We start from the raw sequence: 11308 nt of genomic DNA, 5'->3' as shown, positions 1-11308 counted from the left end.
ATAATATAACTCCATGGTTTTGTTCACTACTGCAGAAAGATTAAGAGGCTGCGTATAAGTGGTGCTTTGGTTTTCTAACACAATCGATTTTGTGCTTTGTATCGTTGTAAGTTTATCGTTATTGTTATTGTTTTTTTTATTGAGTTTAAGTGCTTTGGTTTCAAGTTGCTTTTTGTTCGTTCTCCGCCAGTCAAAATGAAAGCATGGTGCTGTTCCGGTTGTCCGATCTTCGGAGGCTATAGCCTATCCTGGGACACCAACAAAACTCGGGAACGGTATTTTTGTTAGGCCTTCTTCTGTTGCCATGGGGGAATCATGCAAGATGTTCTCTTTTTCACAATGACAATAACGGAGTCGAACGTTGCGGTGACCGAGGTTTTGTTAAATCAGATAATTTTCTGTTTAGTTTTAATCCAATAGCTACAGCTTACAGGTGTCTCTCGGTTGATCCTGGTCTATACGATTCAATGATATTCGTGAAGATCCTTCGTGTTCGTCAGGAGAAGGCTCGAGCTTGTATTATGTGACCAGCAGGTTTGCTATATTTGTACGTTTGTTATGGTAATGTTTCTTCGTATTAAATGTATTAACGTTTTTGTTGCACAGGGTATGAAGATACAAGCGAATTTCTCTATATTAAGCTAGAATGTTAGACAGAGCACATGATTTCTATCTATCATACCGCTGCCTTCACTGCCACTGTTAAATTTTTGGGCTTGAATTCAATTCTCACTCATTTGAATGGGTTTTGTGTGTTATTGTCTCTTGTGTTCAGTGTTTGGATATTTATGTGTATTCATATTTTCATTTTGTTTTTCCTTTTTAGTAGGAAAGGCTGAGATTGTTTTTATTACTCTCTTAGATTTGGTTGCTCTTGGATATTTTTTTGGTTCTTTTATTTTACTTGCGGGGAAGACAGTGAAAAGAACAAGAAGAAGAACAAGAAGAAGAACGTAACTATTGGCACTTTGATCTTTTGCACATTCCTCAGACTAAGATCTTTTTTATTCCGAATTGTTTTTGTAAATTTTATCTTTAGGTAACACTAATCTTATTTGGTCTTTTAAGTAAATAAATATCTTCCTCTTTTAGTTTCTTTACGGGCTACACCGGTTTCAATAGGAAATGCATTGAAGTACACTTTATGTAGACGTTTGGTTTTAGTTCCCCTGTTGCTATATGTTAGAAAAACCTTGAAACGATTATATGACTCACAAACAAGAACCTGTAAATTTTAGTTGCAATTATGGCATTTCAAATTATAGATGGATCAGGAGTTGGGACCTTCTATGGTTAGCATGGTTATCCAAATTGTCCTCTTCAAATTATGTATGGTTTCTATACAATTGTGTCACAGGTCCGTTTCTTTGATTCATAGTTGATCACATTGGTGCTGAATGATGTTATGGTTAATCACTGACCTACCTTTTAGATTCATCGTACTGAACTCATCGTTTTTTTTACCATAAATGGGAAGCTCTCAGGCCATTAAAGGAGAGATAACACCAGATGAAACAAGAAGAGTCACAAGTACAAAGGAAAAAGAATTTATCAGGGAAATATTCGAGTAGTAATTTGCATCATCCCTGTAATTTGTTTCAAGTTGCTGGAACTACATTTCAAAAACGTTTAATGTTTGACCAGAGTATCAAAGAAAAAGCACATAAGATACACTGAAACAATGGTTAAAATGATAATTGTTTTAACGGAAAATAAATGTGTGATCAATATGAATAAAGAGAAGTAAAAGATAGCGTTTTGAAAGTTAAACTAAGGGAAAAAAAGAAGAGTGGAGCAGTTCCAGAAGACAAGACTAAACTTATGTAGAAATTATATATCATGAAGGAGAAAAAGAAGAAGAAGAATATGTTGAAGATTCTCTCGAGAAACAACGAAGGGAAATCAAAATTAAGAATCTAGAGATATATAAATTTAAAGCCTTTCGAGTATATGTAGTTAATCTATATAGTATCGGTGTTAATTAGTTTTTTTTTGTGTTTCTGATTTATGTGTAATATTGTTGATAAAGAAGTTAAAGCCTTCACGTACATGTAAGTGTGATAGATGGAGTTTAAAAATTGATGAATATGTAATTTTAATTTTATTTCTTACGTTGCTGTTAATTTGTATTCAGTTTACCATGATAATAAATTTAATGGTTTGGATTTCGTTTCATAAACTTTACGTCCGCGCCTTGCGCGGGCTAACCACCTAATTTTATATATTATAAATAAATACTTACCATTTCAGACGATAATAAACATTAAAAAAAAACTTAAACTGATATGTTTTGTTTTTTTTTCTTTTTCTTAAACTGATATGTTAAGATCTCTTTTGTAGGTATCGATCCAAGACTCGATTATCTCGATTTCTTTTTTCCTTTGCAACACCAGCCACTCCAGGTCGTCTTTGCTCTTGACGACAATGTCTTGACAATGATAACCTAAAAATAAGTATCGAACATTAGTGGATAAACGCTTAATTTCAAATTTATACACTGAAATTACCTTCGGGTGCTGTGATGGCAATTGGCAACTACGGTAGGTGAGACATCCTCCAAAATTCTGAAAAATATGAAATTCCCAATACTATTAGTCAAGCAAATTATACCCTTTAATGTAAACATTCTTGAATGAATAAAAAGATAAGCAAATTAAGAGAGAATCAAATAAATTACCCGCCGACACTATATGGATCTAATAATCCGTTGGAGAATATTATGTTGCTCCCGAATCGTCGAAGGACTAACTTATACAAATTTACATACATGCATACGTATGATGTTAGCTAGTATTGAAATAGTTATGAAATGAATTAGAAAAATTAGTTTATATATATTTATTTATATGTCACGTACCTGAATGCCGTAGTAAGCCGTGGTCCAATGCGGACGAGGTGAGACACCGTAATGGGATTCACAGTCCTCAATTTTACGACGCATACTGAACGGTTCCGTTTGGAACATTGTGTCTTGTTCGTCATGTCCTATAGGCAATAATATCTCGCTGCGGCTCTATAGAAATACAGTTTGTGCAATTTGACTCAGAAAAAGAATATAACTGGACTAATTATTTAAGAAAACGACGATTTATATCTATCATTAGGTTTTAATATGTTTTGTGACAAAAAAATATTGATATCTATCATTAGGTGTAATATGTTTTGTGACAAAAAAAAAATGACGTATTTTTTCTAAAAGAAACAAAGAAAAATTGACTGTTGTTCTCGAGCTCTGATTCTCTGTGGGTGGCATGGCAGCGAGTCTTTCGTTTGAGAAATAAGAGTTTCTGGAATATTGTGGAATCTGCGCAGGACTCTTGGACTTGGAAAGGTTTGCTAAGGTTAAGATCGGAAGCTCTGAGATTTTTGCAAGCGCGTGTGGGGGATGGGAAAGTTATCAGTTTCTGGTTCGACGTATGGACACCATTCGGTCAGCTAATTCATTATTTGGGATCTGCGGGACCAAGACTTTTGCGTATTCCGATCAACGCTGTTGTTGCTGATGCTTGTGATATCCAGGGCTGGGCTTTGGCTAACCCCAGATCTCAAGAGGCGCTTAATCTCCATGTCCATCTTACAACAGTCTCGCCTCCTTCTCCTACTTTGCCTACTGATTCTTTCGAATGGTGCACTGAAGGAAACTCGGGAGCAATGTTCTCTTCTGCCAAAACCTGGAATGCTATGAGACCGAGAGCTGAAAAGCAGAATTGGGCAAGACTTGTGTGGTTTAAAGGATGCATCCCGAAGCACTCCTTCACGATGTGGATTGCAAATCAGGATAGGCTTCCTACCCGAGCTCGCCTCGTCTCCTGGGGTCTTCAGATCCCGTCCTCTTGCTGTCTCTGTTCACGCTTAGATGAGACGCAGGATCACCTCCTCCTTGATTGTGACTACAGCCGCGATGTTTGGAGACTAACCCTTTCCAGGCTCGATCATAATAGGCAGATGTTCTTGTCTTGGAATGAGCTTCTATCGTGGCTTAGAATATCTTCGCCAGAGAGTCCGACCATCCTCAAGAGGATTGCTGCTCAGGCGACGATCTTCCACTTATGGAAGCAGAGAAACAATGTTCTCCACAACCAGACTTCTCTTGTCGCCCTTACTGTCTTCAATGGAATCGACCGTGAGGTTAAAAATATCATCTCAGCGAGAAGGCACAGGAAGAAATTTAAAGATTTGATGTGCTTGTGGATTAGATGATCAGTTAGCATCTTTGACAATTTAATCTCTTCTTAGTGCTCCCTTGTTTTTTATTCTTTTTTGCCAAGGGTTGTACAAATCTTAGATTTGCTTTTTGTAAAATCTAACTTTCATTATATATGATATTTGCAGTTGTAGCAAAAACAAAAAAAAAAAAAAAAAAAATTGACGTACCTGCCATTTCCATGCCATGTTAGCGTCTGTGAGCTGAACAGTCGTATCATAACATGTGTTGTTGCCCTTAAAATCAACAACACCTGGGAAATTTTTAAAGAGTTGAGGTTTTAATCTCCATATAGTACAGATTTCTAAAACAAATTTGACTTTGAATTTATCTATCTATATACTTATTATTTGTGTAGTGATTTATTTACGTGTCGCGCTCACAGCAAATTTCACCGCTTTTCGCTTACGTATCAGCTCCAGAATGAGTTTCAACCGTACAAATACTGTTTAGCCATATTTTCCAATTATGTGTCATTTTTTATTGTTTCTTATCTGATGACATGTAAAAAAAGACTTAAAACAAACCGATCTAAATTAATCTGGTTTAATGCTTAATTCCGTAGTCAACCAAACCGTTTTCAAAATTATATAAAACCAAAATTTAGAGCAACATTAAAAAAAAAGGTTTTTCTAAAAAAGAAAATTATATATCTTAGTGTTTCCAAAATTTAGAAAAAATCTAACAAAAATGTTAAAAGAAACCAAAAATAGAATCTATTTAAAAAGCTATAGAATGTCGTTTTTGAAACTATATAAAACCGATTTGTGTAGTGATTTGCTTACGTGTCGTGCTCACAGCGAGTTTCACCGCCTTCCGCTTACGTGTCAGCTCCAGAATGAGTTTCAACCGCAAAAAGACCGTTTAGCATTATTTTTCAATTACGTGTCATTTTTTTTATTGGTTCTTATCTGATGATGTGTAAAAAAAAATAAAACAAACCGATATAAATTAATATGGTTTAATGCTTAATTCCGTAGTCAACCAAATATTTTTCGAAATTATATAAAACCGAAATTTAGAAAAAAATTCAAAAAACGTTTTCTATATTAAAAATAAATATATCTCTTAGTGTTTACCATTTCTTATGTTTCCAAAATTTTGAAAAAAAATCTAACAAAAATATTAAAAGAAACAAAAAGTACAATCTATTTAAAAAGCTATAGAATTTCGTTTTGAAATTATATAAAACCGAAATTTAGAAAATTTTAAAAAATCATTTTAGAGCGAGTTGTCACAGCTTTTCGCTTACGTGGCAGCTCGAGAATGAATTTCGGCTATAAACAAACTTTTTAGCCTTATTTTGCAATTAAGTGTCGTTTTTTTATTAGTTCTTATCTCATGACGTATAAAAAAAAACTCAAAACAAACCGGTCTAAATATGATTTAATGTTTAATTTCATAGTCAATCAAACTGTTTTTTAAAATACATATAATCAAAAAAAATTAAAAATTAATTAAAATGTGTTCTTTTTATAAAAAAAATAGAATATATATCTCTTAATGTTTATAATTTCTTATGTTTCTGAAATTTAGAAAAAATCTAACAAAAATGTTAAAAGAAACAAAAAATGGAAATTATTTAAAAAGTAATGGAATGTGGTTTCAAAAGAAAAAAAAACTAAAATTTTAAAAAAATTCTAACACAAAAGTTAAAAAAAAAAGAAAAAAAAAATATATATATATAACTAATGGAATGACGATATTTGTGATGTTTAAAACACATAAAACATTGATCAAAATAGAATAAGTTCATATAGTATTTCAAAAAATCGCGTCTTAAATACATTGAACAATGATCAAAAGATCTCAAAACTATTTAAACTAAATTATTTGGATACTACTATGTTTTTATTTATTCTCTTATATTCAAATTGTTTTCACAATCATGTCTTCCAACATTAAAATACAAAGAAATTTAACAAACAAATATACTCAAGAATAAATAAAAAATGAATCCAAACTACTATTACATTTTCAAACAATCAAATGGAAATTATATCAGTCCGCGTAAAGCGCAGAAAAGTTAACTAGTTTACTAATATTTCTTTTGAATTTATAAATTTATTCAATCAGTAGGCTGGTCCCGCTATGGAGACTATTTTTAACACACATGGATAATAAGAAAATTAAGATAGCTTTTAACCCAAAAATCTTACCTGCAAAAATCTGGCCTAGTAGATCATCCTTCTTGTTTTGCGGGCTGGTGGTAATAGCTTTGCATAAGTCGGCAACCAAATAGGGATTGTTGTTGTATTGAGTTGTCTCGGAGTAGATGGAGTCTAGGAAGTCTTAAGTTCAAAGGTACTGTTCAAAGAGCTGATAAAAAAATGAAAAATAGAATCGAATTATTATATGCATATAATCAAAAAGGAAAAAACAATACTTGCAAATTTTGAACTTTTTCCTGAGAATCAGAAGACCGTTGGGTTGGGCAGCAACTCTGTCAATTTCTTCCCAAGATTTACGTATCGTCTTATAACATCTCTCACTTGTTTTCTTGTGAATATATAGATTATGAAAATATGAAAAAGACATAATTGTTAGTTTAATGGACTAACCCTTAAACAACAAAAGTTAGTGAAAAAAATCGGAATAATTAAATTGTGATGCCAACACCAAAGTACTCTTATACGTAGATATAATTAGTCTAATTACTACGTAATAGTAACCATGTTTTGGAAGTGTATCTTAAAGTAGAGAAGTGGTGCTGAAGATGCTAATGCCTCGATGCCGCTATGTGTGGGTATTTCAGTCTGAACCATGCCGCCACACTTTATATAATTTTTTTATAAAAAAAAGAGAAGAAAAAAAGCAATTGATTATTATAATCCCCTTTTTATTTTACAGTGTGATATATAATGATATTTTAAAGTACGCTGTACGTAGATTTACTTCCGCCATAAGATCCTCCAATGACGATGATAGGGCTGTGTTTGGCAGAATACATCTCCTTCATGTAGGAGAATTGCGGCATAATCGGCTAAGGCTTGTGCTGAGTTCAAATATCCTAATGTACTTGCGTTCTTCAATGCCTCTTTTGCCGATCCAAATGGCATTGTCTTCCCATAATACCTATGCTGCAATTTTTTTATATGTATATACTATTAATTAAATAGTATAAATGTAATCGCATTCTTATTTCATATAACACGTACAAATGTACATACCTCTATGTAGATTATGAGTTTTTTTTTTAATTTTGGACCGTTTTCACAAAGAAACCCGATGACAGACAAATCGGAGTCTAGCAACAATTCATCTCCAAAAAATGCTAATATCGGTGCGTTTTCTTTAGCACCAACCCAATGCTTTGAATCGATGGCGAATATTTGTTGACAAGTCGTGTAACTTTTCAGTGTAAATTTGAAATGATCAAGATTTTGATCAAAAAAGAACATTTCAAGATCGGAATCATTAGACTCATCTATACTTCTTGTCTCGGACGTCTATTGGGTGCAGTATTTTGCATTTGGGAAAATCCCAAGCCGAACGACTTTGGAGTGTGCAAGAGATACTGTTGATTTTTGTGTGTTTTGAGCTTATAAGTCGATGTCTTTCTTGGAGAATATTATACAGTTCAAACTCCGTAGTCAGTATTTCGTCAACCACCTCTAACTTTGATTTTCTGTTATCCCAATCTTTCTTTGTTGTATAACATTAAGCTAAATTATTATCAGAGGATAAAAATATCATCGTCGAAAGTATCATACTATCAATATTGATACAATGATACGCACTAACCTTGTCTTGATTTGGTATCGATACTTTATTCTCTGCCTTTCGGTTTCTAATGATCTTTACTTATTATTTATAAAATACAGTTATTCATTTTAAAACATACAAAATCTATTTCACAATTAAATTAACATAGTGTTACATAGTTTCATCTCTAATATGTGATATTGTATCAAAAGCACAAAGTGGGAGTAATTTTTTTATTAAGAATCTAATTAAACAAAAAAAAGTAAATTATAAATCATACAATTTATTAAAAAAAAAAAAAAAAAACAAGATATAACATAGTGATTAAGTACAGACTCTGTGACATCCCGACCCGTCCTCCTTTTAGGGACCAGATGCGGACCGGCGATATCAATCCTAACTCCCCCTAACCGTCCCTCCCAGTGAGCCCAACACCCTCTCTAGGCACGTGGGCCCAACGTCCTCTCTTTAGGCCCGTTGGCTTAACGCCCTCTTTAGGCCCGTTGGCCCACCACTGTCCGACGGTCGGGAGTCGTTAGTCCGGAAGGCTCGTAAGACTTGTCTACTGTCCCTGCAATCACCACATGATTTTTCCCCGTGCTTTGTCCTCACTCGCACGGTACCGCAGAGAACTTCCCGGTAGGTCACCCATCCTGAGACTACTCCAGCATCAGCACGCTTAACTCTGGAGTTCTCTCAGCACACTTGACTGGAAAAGATAAGTGCACTTTGTTGACATAGGTAGCCAAATCAATTCTTATAAGCCTTTCCATATACCGGAAATCGGGATGTTACAATTCTCCCCGACTTCCAAGGAATTCGTCCCCGAATTCTCCCTTTACCCCCACAGTGCTTGTACCAGGATCGTTCACCCTGTTACGGTGTGAGGCCACATGACGACTCCACACACGAGGTTGGGTGTCGGCTCTGATACCAATTGTAACACCCCGGTCCTGGGTTCCAAAGGAAACCAGTTTAAACCGACAGTATTATCTAACATAACCAATAATTCCTGAATAATCCTTAATTCTTATTCCAAATTAAACCAAATCCAGTCTTACATTAGAAATAAATATCCTGAATAGATCCGAAAATAAGCAGAAACCAATGTCTTAAAAGGAAATACGAAAAATAGTTCTGAAAGCAATAAAAATCTTCCTCCATCTCTGAAGGCACACCACACTAGAGCTACTCGTCTAGTTCCTCCCAGACATCAACGCACTCACATTCATCACACTTACCTGCAATATGGATTTAAAAGAGAGGGGTGAGTAATTTGGGGAAATTACTCAGTGAGAACCAAACTAGGCTCCCTTCCCACTCATTCATTTTCCACCAACATGTCAAGAATAAATCCAACAAGCAACACACAAGCATCCTAGCGATGCACATACAACTAGCAAGCAATGGTGTCTCCAACCCGCCTATCACACAAGGCCACACCTCCTAGTCACACAGACTAGAACATCATCTCCCATGTCACACAGACATAATACCAGGCAGTCACACAGACACACCTCCAGCCATACAGGCTCCGGAAGGATCGGCGTACCTTCCGCTCACCGTTGAACTATCGCTATAGTCACACAGACAGCAATAGCCCAGCAAACATGTCCATACCTCGGCACACCATCACCAAGATGAACACCTGATCTAGCTACTCTACCAATCACTAACCACACATCAGGGTGAACAATCAAACATGCTGGTTTTTCCTCTAATGGGACCCTAGATCTTTTCATGGGACTCACACATGGATCTAGCTAGATGCACAAGGAAACATCCTAGGCTCATCAGATCTAGACTCCACACACCAGAAGAAGACAAAAGAATAAAAAGAAAACCTAGATTTAATCCTCACCTTGGCCTAAAAGCAGATCTGACTTAAGGAGAACTGGTAGCAAAGGAATCAAGGAGTTTCTGCGTAGGAGGAGACTGACGACCACTCCTTCTCCTCTCAGACGGCGGCGGCAGCGGCTTCAGGCGGCGGCGGCAGCTTCTCTTCTCTCCCTCAGCGGCGGCGAGCTTCTCTCTCTCTCTCCCTTGCTGTTTGCTTTGGTGGCTAGGGTTAAAAGAATGAGAATGAGGCTCCTTCTCATTTAATTCTCCACTTAAATATGAGGGCAATTTAGGGTTGCTGGAGCGGGCCTGGTCTTGTTGGGCTTTTCCCAATTGGGCCTGAATTGGGATGTTACAGACTCGGTCCATAGGAAGGCGGATTAGACCATGGCCTAGGATCACCATATTTTTTAGGTTTTTATGATTCCTATATTTAGTTTTAGATTAATAGTTCGTAAAGCACAAAATTTGAAGACCATATTTTTAATAATATATCATTTTAACTAAAAGCAATTGATTTGTGTCACTTAATCTATTCTTACTTATGATTTTCTTATATTTTATTTATGTATTGCTCATATTTTGCTTAATTTTATATTTTTATGTTTTTTCTTACATATATTATAAGTTTTGCTTATATTTTGCTTCCTATTTTTCTAATGTTAAAAATAGTTGAGGTTCCAACCTTCATCTACTACAGTTTTCTAAATCAAATTTGACTTGAATAGTTGATAAAAAAAACTTTGATTATAAGTAATCTAATTATTATCTTAAAAATTCTAGAAAGAATTAAAAATATAGGACAAAATATTTGTAATTATGTTTTCTATTAATTCGTAGAATATTTGTAAAAAGTTATTTTAAATTTTTTTTTGCAAAAAAATAGTACAAAATATCTTTGTCTTTCCTTTTCTGAATTTTCCAAAAAATTTAGATTGTAAAGATATTTTTTTGTTAATTTTCGTAATTATAAAAAAGGGTATATAAATCTGGTAAAATTTGAAAAAGTACTAAGTGGACAATACTATAGTTTTTTTTCCTATAAATATAATTGCCCCTAGTTTTTTTGTCCTATAAATATAATTGCCCCAAAATTCTATACATAATAGCCAGGTTCTAAAACGCGGCCGCCGAGCCCGATTAATCGCCGGAAAATCGCTCGGCGGCCTCCTACCGTCGCGATTTTAGCCTAGGCGGGTTAAAAATCGGATTCTTGGAAATTTTATCTTTTTTTACTTTGTTTAGGGCTTGAAATCGATATATATATGTACCAGATCTACAATTTTAAGCTATATAATAAGAATAACGTTAAAAACTGATCTATTGTGTGAAAAATTTAGATGACGGCCACGAAAACTGAGTTGCAGAATCGATATAACCTAGGAGGAAGACAAAAACGAAATTACAATTTAATGGGCTTCGAACTTTCGATATTACAGTTGATTAAGACCTGGTTTCCACCAGGCCACGCCAATTCAGCAATATTCTACTCACAATCATATATTTATATATTAGGTTTATTAAAAATTTTATTAAAAACCTAAAACTAATCGCCGATTA

At 34.6% G+C, this 11308-nt stretch overlaps 1 pseudogene; it reads right to left on the bottom strand.

Moving 5' to 3' along the window:
* Positions 1–2309: 2309 nt before the first annotated feature.
* LOC112085313 lies at positions 2310–10153 on the bottom strand (annotated as a pseudogene).
* Positions 10154–11308: the final 1155 nt, after the last annotated feature.

The sequence above is a fragment of the Eutrema salsugineum genome, unplaced genomic scaffold, assembly GCF_000478725.1.
Source record: "Eutrema salsugineum unplaced genomic scaffold, Eutsalg1_0 scaffold_3, whole genome shotgun sequence".
Classification (NCBI taxonomy): Eukaryota; Viridiplantae; Streptophyta; class Magnoliopsida; order Brassicales; family Brassicaceae; genus Eutrema; species Eutrema salsugineum.
This window is presented reverse-complemented; position numbering and strand designations above follow the sequence as displayed.